Source organism: Moschus berezovskii, chromosome 7 (assembly GCF_049115385.1).
Source record: "Moschus berezovskii isolate FMDL1 chromosome 7, NW_MosBer_1.0, whole genome shotgun sequence".
Classification (NCBI taxonomy): domain Eukaryota; kingdom Metazoa; phylum Chordata; class Mammalia; order Artiodactyla; family Moschidae; genus Moschus; species Moschus berezovskii.
In genome coordinates, this window is record NC_142466.1 from 47,616,770 (window position 1) to 47,628,795 (window position 12,026).

Genomic DNA, 12,026 nt, shown 5'->3' on the forward strand with positions numbered 1-12,026 from the left:
GAGTGGGTAGCCATTCCCTTCTTCAGGGAATCTTCCCAACCCAGGAATCGAACCAGGGTCTCCTGCATTGCAGGCAGATTCTTTACCAACTGAGCTATCAGGGAAGTCCATAGTAGGGGCTACAAAATTGTGTTTGAATGAATGAAATAATATTCTTACACCACAGTGTAAGAGATAGAATCCTGGGTGAATGACTTTGATACCTGGAAATTCCTAAAAGTCTCTGTAGGATGCATTTCCTATGCCATATCTGAGAAATGTGGATCTTTGAAAGAGTTCAAGGGAAATCCTACTGAAGCCATCACTGCTGCTGCTGCTGCTGCTAAGTTGCTTCAGTCGTGTCCGAATCTGTGCGACCCCATAGATGGCAGCCTACCAGGCTCCCCCATCCCTGGGATTCTCCAGGCAAGAACCTGACTCCAAAGTTGTGACCATTTTATATTAAGGTATGTGAGTTGGGATTTAGATTAACATTGCAAAGCCATGCTCTATAGTTCAGTTCAGTCGCTCAGTCGCATCCTACTCTTTGCTACCCCACAGACTGCAGCTCACCAGGCCTCCCTGTCCATCACCAGCTCCCAGAGCTTGCTCAAACTCATGTCCATCGAGTCAGTGATGCCATCCAACCATCTCATCCTTTGTCCCCTTCTCCTCCTGCCTGCAATCTTTCCCAGCAACAGGGTCTTTTCAAATGAGTCAGTTCTTTGCATTAGGTGGCCAAAGTATTGGAGTTCAGCTTCAGCATCAGTCCTTCCAATGAACACCCAGGACTGATTTCCTTTAGGATTGAGGTTTGATCTCCTTGCAGTCCAAGGTGCTCTCAAGAGTCTTCTCCAACATCACAGTTCAAAAGCATCAATTCTTCAGCATCCAGCCTTCTTTATGGTCCATCTCTCACATCCATACACGACTACTGGAAAAACCCTGGCTTTGACTAGCGGAGTAATGTCTCTGCTTTTTAATATGCTGTCTAAATTGTCATAGCTTTTCTTCCAACAAGCAAGCATCTTTTAATTTCATGGCTGCAGTCACCATCTGCAGTGATTTTGGAGCCCAAGAAAAGGAAGTCTGTCACTGTTTCCATTGTTTCCCCATCTGTATTCCATGAAGTGATGGGACTGGATGTAATGATCTTAGTTTTCTGAATGTTGAGTTTTAAGACAATTTTTTCACTCTCCTCTTTCACTTTCATCAGTAAGCACAACAGTTTCTCTTCGCTTTCTGCCATAAGGGTGGTGTCATCTGCATATCTGAGGTTATTGATATTTCTCCTGGCAATCTTGATTCCAGCTTGTGCTTTCTACAGCCCAACATTTCTCATGATGTACTCTGCATGTAAGTTAAATAAGCAGGGTGGCAATATACAGACTTGACGTAATCCTTTCCCAATTTGGAACCAGTCTGTTGTTCCATGTCTGGTTCTAACTGTTGCTTCTTGACCTGCAGAAAGGTTTCTCAAGAGGCAGGTAAGGTGGTCTGGTATTCTCATCTCCTTAAGAATTTTCCACAGTTTGTTGTGATCCACACAGCCAAAGGCTTTAGTGTAGCCAATGAAGCAAAAGTAGATGTTTTTCTGGATTCTCTTGCTTTTTCTATGATCTAACGGAGAGGGCAATGGCAAGCCACTCCAGTACTATTGCCTAGAAAATCCCATGGATGGAGGAGCCTGGTAGGCTGCAGTCCGTGGGGTCACTAAGGGTCAGACACGATTGAGCGACTTCACTTTCACTTTTCACTTTCCCACATTGGAGAAGGAAATGGCAACCCACTCCAGTGTTCTTGCCTGGAGAATCCCAGGGACGGGGGAGCCTGGTGGGCTTCCGTCTATGGGGTCACACAGAGTCAGACACGACTGAAGTGACTTAGCAGCAGCAGCAGCAGCAGCAACGGATGTTGGCAATTTGATCTCTGGTTTGTCTCCCTTTTCTAAATCCGGCTTGAACATCGGGAAGTTTTAGGTTCATGTACTATTGAAGTCAGGCTTGGAGAATTTTGAGCATTATTTTGCTAGCATGTGAGATGAGTGCAACTGTGCAGTAGTTTAGACACTCTTTCGCATTGCCTTTCTTTGGGATTGGAATGAAAACTGATCTTTTCCAGTCCTGTGGCCACTGCTGAGTTTTCCAAATTTACTGGCATAGTGAGTGCAGCACTTTCACAGCATCTTCTTTTAGGGTTTGAAATAGCTCAAATGGAATTCCATCACCTCCACTAGCTTTGTTTGTAGTGATGCTTCCTAAGGCCCACTTGACTTTGCATTCCAGGATGTCTGACTCTAGGTGAGTGATCATACCATCATGGTTATCTGGGCCACTAAGATCTTTTTTGTATTTCTTGTGTTCTTCTGTGTATTCTTGCCACCTCTTCTTAGTATCTTCTGTTTCTGTTAGGTGCATACTGTTTCTGTCCTTTATTGTGCCTGTCTTTGCATGAAGTGTTCCCTTGGTAGCTCTAATTTTCTTAAAGAAATCTCTAGTCTTTCACATTCTATTGTTTTCCTGTTTTTCTTTTCATTGTTCACTTAGGAAGGCTTTCTTATTTCTCCTTGCTATTCTTTAGAACTCTGCATTCAGATGGGTTTATCTTTCCTTTTCTCCTTTGCATTTCATTTCTCTTTTTTCCTCAGGTATTTGTAAGGCCACCTCAGAGAACCATTTTGCCTTTTTTTTTTTTTCAGTTTTGTGTTTTATTATTTTTATTTTTTTAAATTTATTTATTTTTTATTGGAGGCAAATTATTTTACAATATTATATTGGTTGGTTTTGCTATATATTGACATGAATCTGCCCCGGGTGTACATGAGTTCTCCCTCCTGAACCTCCCTCCCACCTCCCTCCTCCCTTTATGCTCCCTCTGGGTCATCTCCGCACGCCAGCCCTGAGCATCCTGTAACATGCATCGACTGTGAACTGATGATTCGTTTCACATATGACAACATACATGTTTCAATGCCATTCTCCTGAATCATCCCACCCTCATCCTCTCCCACAGAGTCCCAAAGACTGTTCTATACATCTGTGTCTCTTTTCCTGTCTTGTATACAGGGTTATCATTTGCATCTTTCTAAATTCCATATATATGTGTTAGTATACTGTATTGCTGTTTTTCTTTCTGGCTTACTTCACTCTGTATAATAGGCTCCAGTTTAATCCACCTCATTAGAACTGATTCAAATGTATTCTTTTTAATGGCTGAATAATACTCCATTGTGTATATGTACCAAAGCTTTCTTATCCATTCGTCTGCAGATGAACATCTAGGTTGCTTCCATGTCCTGGCTGTTATAAACAGTGCTGCAGTGAACACTGGAGTACATGTGTCTCTTTCAATTCTGGTTTCCTCGGTGTGTATGCCCAGGAGTACAATTGCTGGATCATATGGCAGTTCTGTTTCCAGTTTTTTGAGGAATCTCCACACTGTTCTCCATAGTGGCTGTACTAGTTTGCATTCCCACCAACAGTGTAAGAGGGTTCCCTTCTCTCCACATCCTCTCCAGCATTTATTGCATGTAGACTTTTGGATAGCAGCCATTCTGACTGGTGTGAAATGGTATCTCATTGTGGTTTTGATTTGCATCTCTCTGATTATGAGGGATGTTGAGCATTTTTTCATGTGTTTGTTACCCATCTGTATGTCTTCTTTGGAGAAATGTCTGTTTAGTTCTTTGGCCCATTTTTTGATTGGGTCATTTATTTTTCTGGAATTGAGGTGCAGGAGCTGCTTGTATATTTTGGAGATTAATCCTTTATCAGTTGCTTCATTTGCTATTATTTTCTCCCATTCTGAAGGCTGTCTTTTCACCTTACTTATAGTTTCCTTTGCTGTGCAGAAGCTTTTGATTTTCATTAGGTCCCATTTGTTTATTTTTGCTTTTATTTCCAATATTTTGGGAGGTGGGTCTTGGAGGATCCTGCTGTGATTTATGTCGGAGAGTGTTTTGCCTACGTTCTCCTCTTGGAGTTTTATAGTTTCTGCTCTTACATTTAGCTCTCTTCTCCATTTTGAGTTTATTTTGGTGTATGGTGTTAGGAAGTGTTCTAGTTTCATTCTTTTACAAGTGGCTGACCAGTTTTCCCAGCACCACTTGTTAAAGAGACTGTCTTTTCTCCATTTTATATTCTTGCCTCCTTTGTCAAAGATAAGGTGTCCATAGGTGCGTGGATTTATCTCTGGGCTTTCTATTTTGTTCCACTGTTCTATATTTCTGTCTTTATGCCAGTACCGTACTGTCTTGATGACTGTGGCTTTGTAGTAGAGCCTGAAGTCCGGCAGGTTGATTCCCCCAGTTCCATTTTTCTTCCTCAAGATTGCTTTGGCTATTCGAGGTTTTTTGTATTTCCATACAAATTGTGAGATTATTTGTTCTGTGAAAAATATTGTTGGTAGCTTGATAGGGATTGCATTGAATGTATAAATTACTTTGGGTAGTATACTCATTTTTACAGTATTTATTCTTCCAATCCATGAACATGGTATATTTCTCCATCTATTAGTGTCCTCTTTGATTACTTTCAGTAGTGTTTTTAGTTTTCTACGTACAAGTCTTTTGTTTCCTTAGGTAGCTATATTCCTAAGTATTTAATTCTTTTCGTTGCAATGGTGAATGGAATAGTTTCCTTAATTTCACTTTCTATTTTCTCATTATTAGTGTATAGAAATGCAAGGGATTTCTGTGCGTTGATTTTATATCCTGCAAGTTTACTGTAATCATTGATTAGCTCTAATAGTTTTCTGGTAGAGTCTTTAGGGTTTTCTGTGTAGAGGATCATGTCATCAGCGAACAGTGAAAGTTTTACTTCTTCTTTTCCAATTTTTATTCCTTTTATGTCTTTTTCTGCTCTGATTGCTGTGGCCAAAACTTCCAGAACTATGTTGAATACATTTTTTCTGTTGGGGGTGGTTTTGATCACTGCCTCCTATATAATATTACAAACCTCCATCCATAGTTCTTCAGGAACTCCATCAGATCTAATCCCTTGAATCCATTTGTCACTTCCACTGTATAATCCTAAGGCATTTGATTTAGGTCATACCTGAATGGTCTAGTGGTTTTCCCTACTTTCTTCAATTTAAGTTTGAAATTTACAATAAGGAGTTCATGATCTGAGCCATGAACTTCTATGATGGAGTAGCCATCATAGTCAACAAAAGAGTCTGAAATGCAGTACTTGGATGCAATCTCAAAAATGACAGATTGATCTCTGTTCATTTCCAAGGCAAACCATTCAATATCACGGTAATCCAAGTTTATGCCCCGCCCAGTAATGCTGAAGAATCTGAAGTTGAACGGTTCTATGAAGACTTATAAGACCTTCTAGAACTAACACCCCAAAAAGATGTCCTTTTCATTATAGGGAACTGGAATGCAAAAGTAGGAAGTCAAGAAACACCTGGAGTAACAGGCAAATGTGGCCTTAGAGTATAGAATGAAGCAGGGCAAAGGCTAATAGAGTTCTGCCAAGAGTACACACTGGTCATAGCAAACACCGTGTTCCAACAGCACAAGAGAAGACTCTCTAGATGGACATCACCAGATGGTCAACACTAAAATCAGATTGATTATATTCTTTGCAGCCAAAGATGGAGAAGCTCTATACAGTCAGCAGAAATAAGACTAGTAGTTGACTGTGGCTCAGATCACGAACTCCTTATTGCCAAATTTAGAATTAAATATAAGAAAGTGGGGAAAACCACTAGACCATTCAGGTATGACCTAGATCAAATCCATTATGACTATAGAGTGGAAGTGAGAAATAGATTTAAGGGACTAGATCAGATAGACAGAGTGCCTGATGAACTATGTACGGAGGTTTGTGACATTGTACAAGAGACACTAATCAAGACCATCCAAAAGAAAAAGAAATGCAAAAAAGCAAATGGCTGTCTGAGGAGCCCTTACAAATAGCTGTGAAAAGAAGGGAAGTGGAAAGCAAAGGAGAAAAGGAAAGATATACCCATTTGAATGCAGAGTTCCAAAGAATAGCAAGGAGAGATAAGAAAGCCTTCCTAGTGATCAATACAAAGAAATAGAGGAAAACAATAGAATGGGAAAGACTAGAGATCTCTTCAAGAAAATTAGAGATACCAAGGGGACATTTCATGCAAAGATGGGCTCAGTAAAGGACAGAAATGGTATGGACCTAACAGAAGCAGAAGATATTAAGAAGAGGTGGCAAGAATACACAGAAGAACTATACAAAAAAGATCTTCATGACCCAGATAATCATGATGGTGTGATTACGCACACTCACCTAGGGCCAGACATCCTGGAATGTGAAGTCAAGTGGGCCTTAGGAAGCATCACTACAAACAAAGCTAGTGGAGGTGATGGAATTCCAGTTGAGCTATTTCAAATCCTGAAAGATGATGCTGTGAAAGTGCTGCACTCAATATGCCAGCAAATTTGGAAAACTCAGCAGTGGCCAAAGGACTGGAAAAGGTCAGTTTTCATTCCAATCCCAAAGAAAGGCAATGCGAAAGAGTGTCTAAACTACTGCACAGTTGCACTCATCTCACATGCTAGCAAAATAATGCTCAAAATTCTCCAAGCCAGGCTTTAGCAATACGTGAACTGTGAACTTCCAGATGTTCAAGCTGGTTTTAGAAAAGGCAGAGGAACCAGAGATCAAATTGCCAACATCTGCTAGATCATCGAAAAAGCAAGAGAGTTCCAGAAAAATATCTATTTCTGCTTTATTGACTATGCCAAATCCTTTGACTGTGTGGATCACAGTAAACTGTGGAAAATTCTGAAAGAGATGGGACTTCCAGACCAGCTGACCTGCCTCTTGAGAAACCTGTATGCAGGTCTGCTGCTGCTGCTAAGTCACTTCAGTCGTGTCCAACTCTGTGTGACCCCATAGACGGAAGCCCACCAGGCTCCCCCGTCCCTGGGATTCTCCAGGCAAGAACACTGGAGTGGGTTGCCATTTCCTTCTCCAATGTGGGAAAGTGAAAAGTGAAAGTGAAGTCGCTCAGTCGTGTCCAAACCTTAGCGACCCCATGGACTACAGCCTACCAGGCTCCTCCATCCATGGGATTTTCTAGGCAATAGTATGCAGGTCAGGAAGCAACAATCAGAACTGTACATGGAACAACAGACTGGTTCCAAATAGGAAAAGGAGTACGTCAAGGCTGTATATTGTCACCCTGCTTATTTAACTTATATGCAGAGTACATCATGAGAAACTCTGGGCTGGAGGAAGCACAGCTGGAATCAAGATTTCTGGGAAAAATATGCAGATGACACCACCCTTATGGCAGAAAGTGAAGAAGAACTAAAGAGCCTGTTGATGAAAGTGAAAGAGGAGAGTGACAAAGTTGGCTTAAAACTCACCATTCAGAAAACTAAGATCATGGCATCCGGTCTCATCACTTCATGGCAAATAGATGGGGAAACAGTGGAAACAGTGTCAGACTTTATTTTGGGGGGCTCCAAAATCACTGCAGTTGGTGATTGCAGCCATGAAATTAAAAGATGCTTACTCCTTGGAAGGAAAGTTATGACCAACCTAGATAGCATATTAAAAAGCAGAGACATTACTTTGCCAACAAAAGTCCGTCTAGTCAAGGCTCTGGTTTTTCCAGTGGTCATGTATGGATGTGAGAGTTGGACTATAAGGAAAGCTGAGTGCCACAGAATTGATGCTTTTGAACTGTGGTGTTTGAGAAGACTCTTGAGAGTCCCTTGGACTGCAAGGAGATCCAACCATTCCATCCTTAAGGAGATCAGCCCTGGGTGTTCATTGGAAGGACTGATGTTGACGTTGCAACTCCAATACTTTGGCCACCTGATGTGAAGAGCTGACTCATTTGAAAAGACCCTGATGCTGGGAAAGATTGAGGGCAGGAGGAGAAGGGGACGACATGGTTGGGGATGAGATGGTTGGATGGCATCACCGACTCAATGGACATGGGTTTGAGTGGACTCCAGGAGTTGGTGATGGACAGGGAGGCCTGGTGAGCTGCGGTTCGTGTGGTCACAGAGTGTCGGACACGACTGAGTGACTGAACTGAACTGAACTGATGTGAGCCACAGTTCTATAGTTAATTCCTCCAAGTCTCTGGTCACTATTTTTGTCTCAGGCAGTATCTACAAACATTGCCTTGGGCTGGCACTCTGTGTCAACACTGAATTATAAGCTTCTACACAGAACTATACATGAAACAACAGACTGGTTCCAAATAGGAAAAGGAGTACGTCAAGGCTGTATATTGTCACCTTGCTTATTTAACTTATATGCAGAGTACATCATGAGGAACGCTGGGCTGGAAGAAGCACAAGCTGGAATCAAGATTGCCGGGAGAAATATCAATAACCTCAGATATGCAGATGACACTCCCCTATGGCAGAAAGTGAAGAGGAACTCAAAAGCCTCTTGATGAAAGTGAAAGAAGAAAGTGAAAAGGTTGGCTTGAGGCTCAACATTCAGAAAACAAAGATCATGGCATCTGATCCCATCACTTCATGGGAAATAGATGGAAAAACAGTGGAAACAGTGTCAGACTTTATTTTTGGGGGCTCCAAAATCACTGCAGATGCTGATTGCAGCCATGAAATTAAAAGACGCTTACTCCTTGGAAGGAAAGTTATGACCAACCTAGATAGTATATTAAAAAGCAGAGACATTACTTTGCCAACAAACATCCGTCTAGTCAAGGCTATGGTTTTTCCTGTGGTCATGTATGGATATAAGAGTTGGACTGTGAAGAAAGCTGATCACTGAAGAATTGATGCCTTTGAACTGTGGTGTTAGAAAAGACTGTTGAGAGTCCCTTGGACTGCAAGGAGATCCAACCAGTCCATTCTAAAGGAGATCAATCCTGGGTGTTCATTGGAAGGACTGATGCTAAAGCTGAAACTGCAATACTTTGGCCACCTCATGCGACGAGTTGACTCACTGGAAAAGAGTCTGATGCTAGGAAAGGTTGGGGGCGGGAGGAGAAGGGGACGACAGAGAATGAAATGACTGGATGGCATCACCGACTCTGTGGATATGAGTTTGAGTGAACTCCGGGAGTTGGTGATGGACAGGGAGGCCTGGCGTGCTGTGATTCCTGGGGTCCCGGAGAGTCGGACACGACTGAGTGACTGAACTGAACTGAACTGAACTGACACAATTATCTAAGCAGAATAGAATTTGTTGTATATTTCTCATTCTATCCATTAGAACATAAAGGCAAATCACAGGTTTCCTTTTGCTGGAAGGTAATTTCTTATACCCTACCTAAGAAACTGTTCCATACACTTACTTTACCAGCTGAGCCACCGGGGAAACCCAAACACTTTCTTTAATATGCTTCAAATTGAACCCTAAAGCCTCCCTACCTTATTCTTATGGGGTCCCCAGTCAAAGGGTCTCTGCCTATTTCAGTGCCATTCACTGGCTATAGCACTGAATGGAAGGGCTGTAGATGTATGTTTAACTGTTGATCAGTCAACACATGACCTCAGCACAGCTGGAGGGCAAGTTTCTGAACCTTCAAACCTAAAACATACACCTCTTATGTTCCATCTCCCATCCCCTTCACTACCTGTCCCTACGTGTGGCCATTACTATGGCAACCAAGCATAACTTGGCAGCACCCCCTCAATCGCACTAGTTTTCTGTCCTCAGGCTTCCCTAATGCCCTGATATTGGGCATCTGTGAGAACTTTTAGCCACTGTGGTACATGTACCTACTTGGAAGTGTGAGAGAAATAATACCCTTTACCAATGGGGGACAGGAGTTGGTGGATGAATGTTCAGTTCTGTCCCTGTCCTGTTCATGGAACCCAGGGTGGTCTCCAGTGGCATTTAGATTGTGTTCATCTTCATTTACTAAATAAACATGAATGATGCACTGGAGACAGTAGGCACCAAGGGTATCTGGTTCCCTGTTGCTGCTGCTGCTGCCCAAAACCTGGGTCAGTGTCTGTCACATGGTAGGTGCCCCATGAATAATTGTGGAATAATTGGCTGCTGAGAGATAAATGAGAAGAACACAAGTAACTCTATGCACATGGCAAAAATACTGAAATAAGTATAGAAAGGTAGAGGATATGACAGGCAAAAAGCACAGTAGCATAAATTGCTATGACATATTTGAGGTGTGGTCAGTTGTCTAATTTGGCCAGAGATCAGGGCACATTTAGAGGCCACAAATAAGATAGTGTGTTATAGATTTGGACACTATTTGATGCTGTATCCTAGTAAGTCTCAGTATTTTGGTATAATGATTTATAGAGATCTGTTCCCCTTATTCAACTGCAACCTCCTCAACCACATATAGTAGAGTGGCTAGCATGTAGTAGATACCACATAAATATTGAATTAAAAAAAGTAATGGTTGGAGGATGGGTGGATGCATGCATGATTGATGGATGATTGGGCCTGGCTATTAAGTGGGGTGAAGGAGAGGACCTTAAACAGGCCTGACTTTCAGTGTGTGGCAGACTACACACAATACCAAAATTCCCAGCCTATTTCATTGCAGCTAATGCAAAAACAAAGCTAATATCGCTAATGTAGACCTTTGGGAAGCAGCACATTTTCTATCGAAACACAGAGCAGAGCATGGAGTGTGCATACCAGATTTCTCTGCTACTCATGGGTTGTAAACAGCAAGGCAGCACTTCCCTGTGATAAACACACACATACAAAAACACCTCCAGGGGATAATAAGTGATGGGTGCGTTCAGCAGGTACAACAAAATAAATAGGAGAGTTCACGTTTCCACATTAAGGCAGAAAAAAAATTAGTTGTGTTTTCACAGTGTCTCTGTGACCTCTTATTATTCCATTAGTTTTTGGAATAGTATATAAAACACCAAGCTTCATGCTGACAAACCCCGTATTGAAACTATTGCCACAGTCAATCCAAACAGCTTTCTCCCGTGGGTAAAATTATTATTTGGAATACAAGCAGAATGTGGTTGCCTGAGCGAGCTGAGCATAAATGAGGTAGTGATTCATAAGGTGACTCTAGCGAGTTTGCAAATGTGCAGCTTTTCTGGAGGCTGATGTGTAGCAGAAGTTCTGCATTGCCCTTTTGAACTGGTAAGCATTTTCTAGTCTCACCACCTCTTCAAGACCTGGAAGACAGTGGAGGATGCAGGCGTCTGAGGACAGAAGTCAATCTGACACAATGCTGACTTACCAAAAATAAAACCTTCAAATCAGATCACACTCCTGTCAGTAGCTTTTTGAGCGGGAAGAAGATAATTCTGTTTCTTCACATGTTCCTTTAAGTACTTGAACTTTTGTTCCACTGGATTAAGCTTTTGGGGGCTGGGTCATCTGGGTTATTAATTCTATCCTAGAGAGGTTGGAGAAAAGTGTGCCGGTCTAAAAATACAGCTCATGAACTTCTAAACCTTCAAATCTCTTTGATTATGTGGCTTCTTTTTCTGAATCCTGAACCTGATTTTTCAAATTTTTTGAAATCCATTTATTCTTTGATATCAGTAGAGTAAGTTCAAAAAGAGCAGAGATGGGTATAAAGCTTTGTATGGAGAAGGCAGTTAGAGTCAGCATAATGATGTGCTATGACTGCAGCATAATGAGATATCTGCTGAGTAGGTCCGGACGTGGAGAGAGCCTCTCTGATAGTGATAGACTCTGAAAGTGACAGGCCCCAGTTTCTTCTGTGATACCGTACCAATTAGCTGATCTAAATGGGTACATATTTAAGTTTGAGGTCACGTACAGTTCTCAAAGGCTAGACCGCCCCCAAGAATGAGGCTGTAACTGTGTCATAACCGACAACAGCGGGAGAAGATCCCAGAGGGCCCTTCTCCATATTTTGTGGTGTCGGGAGAGGACTCATTTTTGATAATGACTGGGTACATGTGTTCATCACACCATTGGGAAATGCCCAGGGTCGGTTAGACTCTCAAGTTAAAAGAACGTAGGGTCCTGCATTGGTACTAGGATCAGGGGAGGCTCTGTTCTCAATGACATTGATTTAGCAGTGACAGGGAGGCTGGGGGTGACCCACAGTGCCTCACTGCGGCGCCAAGAAAAGCAGGGAAGCCTATGTGGTGT

General features: G+C 42.1%; 1 protein-coding gene across 4 annotated transcripts in view; it reads left to right on the plus strand.

Moving 5' to 3' along the window:
* GLIS3 (GLIS family zinc finger 3) overlaps nucleotides 1–12,026 on the plus strand; it is a 508,364-nt gene that overhangs the window by 433,893 nt on the left and 62,445 nt on the right. The window lies entirely within an intron of this gene.